The following is a 10,458-nucleotide window of genomic DNA, read 5'->3' on the forward strand; positions in this document are numbered from 1 at the left end:
TGTGCATGTGTCTTTATAGCAGCATGTTTTATAATCCTTTGGGTATATATCCAGTAATGGGATGGCTGGGTTATATGGTATTTCTAGTTCTAGATCCTTGAGGAATTGACATACTGTTTTCCACAATGGTTGAACCAGTTTATAATCCCACCAACAGTGTAAAAGTGTTCCTATTTCTCCACATCCTCTAGATAGGCTTTAGGTCATTAGTTTTAGACCATCTTCCTTTCCAACATAAGTATTTTTAAGATATACTTTTGCCTTTAAGTGTTTCCCTAGCTGCATCTTACATATTTTGATATTATGAATTTTTGTAATTATTCAGTTTGACATGGTACCTTATTTCCTCTGTTATTTCTTCTTTGATGTATGAATTATTTAGAAGTCTATTGTCTACATTGCAAATATTTGAAGTTTTCCCCTAGATATCTTATTTTTATCTTTCTAATTGAATTCTGTCATGATCAGAAAACACCCTTTGTACAATTTCAATCCTTTTAAATACATTTTGTGGTGCAATTCATGGCTCAATATATGGCCTAATCATCTTGAATGTTTAATTTGTGTTTGACAAACCATTTATTCTCATTTGGATGTAATGTTTATAAATATCAATTACCTTGATGTTTAAAGTGTTGTTAGATAATTTCTGTATTTATTTAATTTTTTTGTTGAAGTATTGTATAAATTACTAAGACAGGAGTGTTAAAATCTACAATATTTAAGTATGTTTATTTCTGCTTCCTGTATTTTAATGTTCTGTAATTAGAATTACACACATTAATGGTCGTTTTGGCTCCCAAATGATTTAAACTTTTTATCATTATGAATTCTCCCTCTTTATTTCTACTAGTACTTTTTGTCTTGAAGTTATTTTATCTAATATTAATGTAGCCACTCTGGCCTTGTTATGCTTACTGTTCCTTTGGCATATCTTTTCCATCACTTGCTTTCAATCTAATACATTCAGTGTATTAAATGTGTCTTTAAATTTAATATGTATTTAAATGTATCAATTCATTTAAATTGAGCTTCTTGAAGATAGCAAATAGGCGAGTCTCAATTTTTATGTTTTGATAATCTCTGACTTTTAATTGGAGAGTTTAGTCATTTATATTTAATATAATCATCAATAGGATTGGGTTTACTTCTCCTATTTTATGATGTGTCTTTTGTTTGTCCTCTATGTGTTTTGATTCTCTGGCTCTGTGTTTTTGTCCTCTTTTGGATTTTAAAATGACATTTAAAAATGCCATTTTATCTATTGGCATTTCAGATATACTTCTTTGAATTTTTTAGTGGTTGCAGTATAGATTAAACTACAGGTCTTTACTTTTTCACAGTAGAGTTAATCTTGTGCCATTTCACATAAAATTCAGATAATTTGCAATTGTAAGTTCCATATTCTGGACCATATTTGTAGGACTTTCTATTGTTCTCCACCTCTCATATTTTTCCTGTCATGCATTTATGCTTTGCTTATACATACATTATAAACCATATGAGACAAGGTTATGATTTTTGCTTTAAATATTTATGCAAAGTTTTTTTTTAAAAGAGGAAATTGAAATTGTAATTTAAGATGTTTTTGCCATTTTCAGTGCTCTTAATTCCTTCTGAGGCTATGAGAAAGAAGGATATTATTTCTCTTCAGGCTCAGAGCTTCCCTTGGCAATTCTTTTAATTTATGTCTGCTGGCAGCTGATTGTCTTAAAGGTTTTTTTCACCTGAAAATGTATTTTCCTCCACATTCTGGAAGAATATTAGTGCTGGATATAGAACTCTTGGTTGACATTTTTGTTTGATTTTTTGCTTTCACCAGCTTAACACTTTCTCTGCTGTCTTCCATGCTCCAAGGTTTCTAATAAGTGAACAGTAAAATAATTCACTTTACTCTGATGTATATAATATTTAATTTTTCTTTGCCTGTTTTGAAACATTTTCTCTTTTCTTTTGGTTTTGTATTTTTTTTATTATACCTACATATGATTTTCTTCATATTTTTCCTGTTTGTAGATTGCTGAGTTTCTTAAATATTTAAATTTATGTCTTTTACCAAGTTTTGAAAAAAGTAGCCATTATTTCTTCAAATTCGATTCTGCTCTCTTCTCTCTCTTCTTCTGACACTCCAATTACACATAAAAATAGATCATTTGATATTATTCAACAGGCCAGTAAAACTTTCTTTCTTTATTTTTTGATCTTTATGTTTCCTAATTCTTAGACTGAATAATTTCCTAATTCTTAGACTGAATAATTTTTAGACTGAATAATTCTTAGACTGATCTATCTTCAAGTTTACTGGATATTTCTTCTGCCTTCTTTTTCCTCCTGCTAAATGCATACACAGCATATTACATGTCAGACATTTATAAGACAGATATTTTAAGTTCTGTAACTTTCTTTATTTGATGTTGCATATATTTCTCTGCTGAAGTTTCCTATCTCTTCATGCATTGCAACTATCTTTGTATTTACAGCTTTAAAAGAGATATGATAACTGCTTTAAATTCCCTATATGCTAATTCCATACCTAAATCATTTTGAGGTTAGTCAATGTTGGTTATCTCGTCTAGACAATAGGTCACATATTCCTGTTTCTTTTTATGTTGTGCCTTTACAGATTCTAGACATTGGGATTGCCATGTTAAAAGGACTCTGTACTCCTTTTTTGTTCCTTTGAAGAGTACTGATATTTTCTCTCTTTTTTTAAACTTTTATTTTACATTCAAGGGTACATGCACGGGTTTGTTATATAAGTAAACTGTGTGTCATGGGGATTTGGTGTAGAGATTATTTTGTCACCCAGGTGATAAGTATAGTACTCAATAGATATTTTTTTCTGATATTCTCCCTCCTCCCATCCCTGACTCTTAAGTAAGTTCTGGTGTATCTTGTTCCTTGCTTTGTGTCCATGTGTTCTCATTGGTTAGCTTCTACTTATAAATGAGAATGTGCAGTATTTGGTTTTTTTGTTCTTGCATTAGTTTGCTTAGGATAATGGCTTTCAGCTCCATTCATGTTGCTGCAAAGGACATAATTTCATTCTTTTTTATAGCTACCTAGTATTCCATGGTGTATATTTAGCACATTTTCTTTATCCAGTCTACTGTTAATGGGTATTTGGCTTGATTCCATGTCTTTTCTATTGTAAATAGTGTTGCAGTCAACACATGCATGTATAGGTCTCTATGGCAGAAGGATTTATATTCCTTTGAGTATATACCCAATAATGGGATTGCTGAGTCAAATGTAATTCTGTTTTACGTTCTTTGAGGAATCACCACACACTAATTTCTCATGAAGAATTAGTTCACACACAATGACTGAACTAATTTTTACACTCCTTTCAGTGTTCTCTTTTCTCTACAACCTCTCCAGCATCAGTTATTTTTTGACTTTTTAGTAATAGCCATTCTGACAAGTGTGAGATGATGTCTCATTGTGCTTTTGATTTTCATTTCTCTAATGATTAGTGATGTTGAGCATTTTTTCATATGCTGCTTGGCCACATGTATGTTTTCTTTTGAAAAGTGTCTGTTCATGTCCTTTGCCACTTTTTAATGGGGTTGTTAGTTTTTTGCTTGTAAATTTGTTTAAGTTCCTTATAGTTTCTAGATATTAAACCTTTGCTGAATTGCATAAAGTGCAAAGTATTTGCATATAGTGTAAATAATTTCTCTCACTCTATAGGTTTTTTTATATTCTGTTGATAGTTCCTTTTGCTGTGCAGAAGTTCTTTAGTTTAATTAGGTCCCATTTGTAAATTTTTGTTTTTGTTGCAATTACTTTTGGCATCTTCATCATGAAATCTTTGCCAGGTCCTAGTTTCAGAATGTTTTTTCCTAAGTTATTTTCCAGGGATTTTACAGGTTTAGGTTTTACATTTAAGTCTTTAATCCATCTTGAGATGATTTTTGTGTATAGTATAAGAAAGAGTTCCAGACTGAATCTTCTGTTTATGGGTATCTAGTCATCCCAGCACCATTAGTTGAACAGAAAGTCTTTTCACCATTGGTTGTTTTGGTCAGCTTTGTTGAAGACCAGGTGGTTGTAGATATGTGGCATTATTTCTGTGTTCTCTGTTCTATTCCATTGGTCTATGTGTCTGCTTTTGTACCAGTACCATGCTGTTTGGGTTACCATAGCCTTGTAGTATAAAGTTGGGTAATGTGATGCCTCTGACTTTCTTCTTTTGACTTAGGATTGCTTTGACTATTTAGGTTCTCTTTTTGGTTCCATATAAATTTTAGAATAGTTTTTTTTTTTTTTTTCTAGTTCTGTGAAAAATGAAGTTGGTAGTTTGATAGGAATAGCATTGAATCTATAAATTGCTTTGAGTAATATGGCTATTTTAACAATATTGATTCTTCCAATTCATGAGCATGAAAGGTTTTGCCATTTGTGTTATCTCTGATTTTTTTGATCTGTGTTTTGTAATTCTCATGGTAGAGATCATTCACCTTCCTGGTTAGCTTCATTCCCAGGTGTTTTATTGTTTTTGTGGCAGTTGTCAATAGAATTGCATTCCTGATTTAATTCTTAGGTTGGGTTTTGTTGGTATATAGGAATGTTACTTTTTTATGTTGATTAATTCTGTATCCTCAAACACTGCTGAATTTGTTTATCAGATTAAGGAGCTTTTGGGCAGAGACTATAGGGCTTTCTAGATATCTAGTCATGGCATCTGCAAACGGATAGTTTGTCTTACCCTCTTCCTACCTGGATGCCTTTTATTTCTTTCTCCTGCCTGATTGCCTTGCCAAGACTTCTAGTATTATGTTGAATAGGAGTGGTGACAGTGGGCATTCCTGGTTTTCAAGGGGAATGTGATATGATTTGGCTGTGTCCTCTGTCAATATTATTTTCAATTATAGTTCACATAATCCCCACGTGTCATGGGAAGGACCTGGTGGGTGGTAATTGAATCATGGGGGCAGTTACTTCCATGCTGTTCTCATGATAGTGAGCTCTTATGAGGTCCGATGGTTTTATAAGGGGCTTTTCCTCCACATTCGCTCTGCATTTCTTGCTGCTGCCATATGAAGAAGGACATGTTTGCTCCACTTTCTGCCATGATTGTAAATTTCCTAAGGCTTCCCCAGCCATGCTGAACTGTGAGTCAATTAAACCTCTTTCCTTTATAAATTACCCAGTCTTTGATATGTCTTTATTAGCAGTGTGAGAACAAACTAATACAGAATGCTTCTAGCTTTTGTCCTTTCAGTGTGATGTTGATCTCCTCTTTTTTTTCCTTTATTAGTCTAGCTAGCAGTCTATCTATCTTATTAATTTTTTTTCAACAAATAAGCTCCTGGATTATTTGATCATTTGTATGTTTTTTTGCATCTCAATTTGACCCCTTATTTTGGTTATTTGTTTTCTGCTAGCTTTGGGGTTGGTTTTCTCTTGCTTCTCTAGTTCCTCTAATTGTAATATGGGCATTTTGTGCTATAAACTTCCCTCTTAACACTGCCTTAGCTGTGTCCCAGAGATTTTGGTACACTGTGTTTTCATTAATATCAATGAATTTCTTGATTTCTGCCTTAAAATCGTTATTCACTCAAAAGTCATTCAGGAGCAGGTTAATTTCCATAAGATTGTATGGTTTTAGTGATTTTCTTAGTTTTGATTTCTATTTGTATTGCACTGAGTTTTCTAAGAGTGGGACTGGTATGATTTAGGTTTTATTGAATTTGCTGAGATTTTTTTGAATTTGTTGAGATTGTCTAATTGTGTGGTTGATTTTAGAGTATGAGCCATGTGGCAATGAGAGGAATATATATTATGTGGTTATTGAGTAAAGAATTCTGTAGATATCTACTAGGTTCATTTGGTCAAGTGTCGAGTTCAGGTCCTAAGTATCTTTATAGTATTTTGCCTTGGTAATCTGTCTAATACTGTCAGTGGGGTACTGAAGTCTCCCACTAATATTGTGTCGGATTCTAACTCTCTCCATAGATTTCTAAGAACTTGCTTTATGAACCTTGGTACTCCTGCGTTGGCTGGGTATATGTTTAGGATAGTTAGGTCTTCTTCTTGAACTGAACCCTTTACTGTTATGTAATGCCCTTCTTTGTATTTTTGTATCTTTGTTGGTTTAAAGTCTGTTTTGTCTGAAATTAGGATTGCAACCCTTGATATTTTCTGATTCCTATTTGCTTGGTAAGTTTTTCTCCATGGATGTCACTGCATATTAGATGGGGCTCTTGAAGACAGCATACCACTGGGTTATGATTCTTACCTAGCATGCCACTCTGTGCCTTTTAATTGAGGCATTTAGACTGTTTACATTCAAGGTTATTAATATGTGCAGATTTGATCCTGTCATTGTGTTTTTAGCTGGTTATTATGCAGAATGTTTTGCATGGTTACTTTATAGCATCAAGAGTCTGTGCACATGAGTGTTTTTTTAAGTACACTTAAAAAGTCTTTCCTTTCCATATTTAGCATTCCTTTCAGGACCTCTTAAAAGGCATGTCTGGTGGTAACAAATTCCCTCAGCATTTGCTTGTCTGGAAAGGAACTTACTTCTTCACTTATGAATCTGAGTTTGATTAGATACAAATTTCTTGGTTGGAAATGCTGAATATAGGCCCCAAATCTCTTCTAGCTTGTAGGGTTTTTACTGAAAGGTCTGCCGTTAACCTGATGCAGTTCCCTTTATAGGTGATCTCCCTTTCTCGCTAGCTTCCTTTAACATTTTTTCTTTCATTTCAAGATTGGAAATTTGATGTTTATGTGTCTTGGGGACAGACTTCTTGTATAATGTCTCTTGTAGGGGTTCTCTGCATTTTCCAAATTTGAATATTGGCCTCTCTAATGAGGTTGGGGAAGTTTTCATGGATGATACCCTGAAATGTGTTTTCCAAGTTACTTGTTTTCTCTTTCAGGGATGCCAATAAGTTGTAGATTTGGTCTCTTTATATAGTCCCATATTTCTTGGAGGTTGTATGTTCTTTTTTACTCTTTTTTCTTAATTTTTTTCTGACTGAGTTATTTAAGAGATCCAGTCTTCAAGCTCTTAAGATTCTGTTCCTCAGCTTGGTCTATTCTATTGTTAATACTTGCAATTGCATTAAGAATTTCTTGCAGTGTGTTTTCCAGCTACATCAGGTCAGTTTGCTTCTTTCTTATAATGGCTATTTTGTCTATCAGCTCCCATATTGTTTCATTGTAATCCTTACATTCCTTGGATTGGGTTTCAAAGTTCTTATTCTTGATGATCTTGGTTTCTTCATATTCTGAATTCTATCTCTGTCATTTCAGCCATTACAGTCTGGTTAATAACCCTTGCTTGGTGTATTAGTCTGTTCTCATGCTGCCATATATAAGGACATATCTGAGACTGGGTAATTTATAAAGGAAAGAGGTTTAATTGACTCAGTTTCACAGGGCTAGGGAAGCCTCATGAAACTTACAATCATGGCAGAAGGGGAGGCAAACCTGTTCTTCACAAGGCAGTAGGAGGCAGAAGAATGAGCAAAAGGGGAAAAGTCCCTTATAAAACCATCAGATCTCATGAGAACTCACTCATTATCACAAGAACAGCATGAGGGTAATTTTTGGGCTATGATCCAGTAGGTGGCACTTAAACATAATGGCCAGTAGGTAGGCTCTTGCTCAGCCACCTGGCTCCTCTGTATTTCTTCATGACTGCACCTGTGCTCTCTCTCAGTGCTCTGAAAGTGTGGGCTCCTCTCCCACTGGAGTGCTAGCTGCAGATCATGGCTTAGCATTCCCAGGCTGAACACTGCAGCTCTGAGCTGAGCTCAAGCTTTCCTTAGCAGTGGTTGTTGCAGACGGTCTTCCCTTGCCTCTTGGGACTCCACTCCAGAGAGATGTGGAGCTGCTATCCATCACCTGAGATGGGGTGGCTTCACTGTGGGCCCAACCTGTGGGGGCCCTGCCTGGTGATTGGAAGGGTTCAGGTGGGTCCCATGGGAGACAGACTGGCCTCTTCTTTGTAGGACAACTGAAGCTTGCTGGAGATATAGTCAAGGCACTCAGGGTCTTTGTTCCTTCCCCAATCTGACAGCAGCATGGGAAATACCACTGCACTGGCAGCAGCAGTTACAGAAGAGCTTTCAATTGCCTCTGGGAGCTCCACCTCAGAGAAATGTGGAGCAACTGCTACTGGAAATGTTCAGCCAAGGGGTGTGGCTGCTGCACTGCTTGTGTGAGCTGTGGATTCCACATGTTGAAGAGCTGGGGGTCCAGGGCTCATATGGAGCCGAGACTGGTCCCCTTGCTGTATGGTGACTGTGGCATGCTGAAAGTGCAAGTGAAGGCCTCAGGTTCTTTGTTTCTTCCCCAGACCAAGGGCAACAGGAGCAGAACCACTTCTGTGGCAGTGGCAGAGGGGCTGTCAGTTGCCTCTGGGAGCCCATCTCTAGGTAAACTCAGAGCCACTACTAGAGGGTAGGCTCAGCTGTGGGTGGGGCAGCTAATCTGCACTCCTGAGCCGGTGGTCCTACCTGGTGAAGAGTTGGGGGTGAAGGCTTACAGGGAAGAGAGACTGGGCTCCCCTCCATGTGGTTGCTTTTGTGTGCTGGAGATGCCAGCGTAGTGACTAGGTCCTTAGTTCCTTCCCCAGAATGAGGAGAGTTAGTGTGGTACCACTGCAGCGGCAGCTGCAGCTGCAATGGTGACTGTCTCTAGGGTTTCCTCCTCAGAGAAATGCAGAGCTGCCTCTGACTGAAGTGTTCAGGCAGGGGCAGGGTTGTTGTGCTGGAGTCCCCCATCAGGAAGCCCCACCCAGTAAGGAGAAGTTGGGATGGGGACCTACGTGGAGAACTGCCCAGCCACTTTTCCATAGGGCAGCTGCACTGTGCCAGGGATCCATGCCAGTCCCTAATCACCACACAACCTCTAGAGCCTGAGGGCTGCCAGACGGCAAATATGGTGGCCTGCCCCTCCATCTGGGAGTGCTGTCTCAGGGAAGTACAGAGCTGCAACCCAAGAGTCCCCACAAGGGGTGGCTGGGGTCCCAGCTTGGGAGGTCCCGCCAGTGAGAAGCAGAATTGAGGACCTGCATAAAAAATAGTCTGGCTGCTTTTCTGTGGAGCTGCTGCACTGTATGGAGGCTCTGCACCATCCCCTAATCATTGCACAGTCTCCAGAGCCTGAAGGCAACAGCAGCTAGGGCTGTGAAGTAGCAAACATGGTGACCTGCCCCTCCCTGTGGGAGCTCCGACCCATGGAAATGTGGAGCAGCTACCAGTGGAGGATGGTTGGAGTTTCAGGTTGGGACCTCCTGCCCAGTGAGGAGAAGAGAGATTGAGGACCCACGTAAAAAACAGTCTGGCTGCTTTTCTGTGAGGTGGCTATGCTGTGCTGGGGGTCTGCTCCAGTCCCAGGTCACCAGGCACTTTCCAGAGCCTGAAGGCAACAGCGGCAAGGGCTGCCAGATAGCAAAGATGGCAGCCTGCCTCCCCTGCTGGGCACTCTGTCCAAGTGAAGTGCAGAGCTGCTATGGACCTGAGAGTCCCAGCTGGAGGTGCCTGTCATCCTAGGCCACTTTGTGAGGTTCAGTGGAGGCAAGGCCTGCAGTGCATCACTGCTCAGCCCCCTGGATTTGCCCTTTTTCTGGGGGGAGCCCGACTTACTCCATTGCTGCAGCTGGAGCCCAGGGATCCAATGCTCTGGGACTCCACATGTGCCTTAGTGGCAGCTCTGCCCAGGCAGTGATACAGGCAGGAGACAGCCAAATGCCTAGGCAAATAGGGAAAAGTCCCTGTAGAATCTCCAACCCACCCTACAAGTCTTTACACCAGATGCTTTGTGCAGATGGGGAATGTGCACAGCCGGCTTGTCTGGGCATGCCCCTGGTGTACTGCTGGGCGAATGGGGTGGAGCCACCAGGAAATCACGCCTTTTGCCGGGGAGGAGCCTGACCTCAACTCCCGTGTAGTGGCCTGGCATTCAATTCTGTGAGATGGAAACCTGGGTGCAGGACCCCTCTCTTTGTCGAGAGCTTTCCTTTTGCTTAATAAATTCTGCTGTCCTCACTCTTCCATGTGTCTGTGAGACAAGAACCCGAATTTAGCCGAACTAGGAAGCAAAAAATCCTGCGTGAGCACCACATAGGTCTTCATATCAGTCTGAAGGCCCTGGTGGGGTGAGTTCTTGAGGGAATCTCCTAAGCCCAGGGCTGCAAAAGTCTGTGTCAGAAATAGGAGTCGCCAGGAATGCTCGCTCACTCACGGATTCTCTGCTCTCCTGATTCTGTGCCACTCCCCATGGGCAGTTGTCCAGTCTCGCTCCTCTCCATTCTCCACCCATAGAGCTGATTCCTTGATTAATCCGAAGATGTCCATCTGGATATTTCAGTTGAAGATCAAGTATTTACACATCTCTTTTTCTTTTCTCTGTCAGAGTGGCACATAATAGCTGCTTCTAGTCAACCAACTTGAAGCCTTAACCGAGTACTGATATTTTCTTTTTTCTTTTCTTTTT

Source organism: Mandrillus leucophaeus, unplaced genomic scaffold, assembly GCF_000951045.1.
Source record: "Mandrillus leucophaeus isolate KB7577 unplaced genomic scaffold, Mleu.le_1.0 Scaffold235, whole genome shotgun sequence".
Lineage (NCBI taxonomy): Eukaryota > Metazoa > Chordata > Mammalia > Primates > Cercopithecidae > Mandrillus > Mandrillus leucophaeus.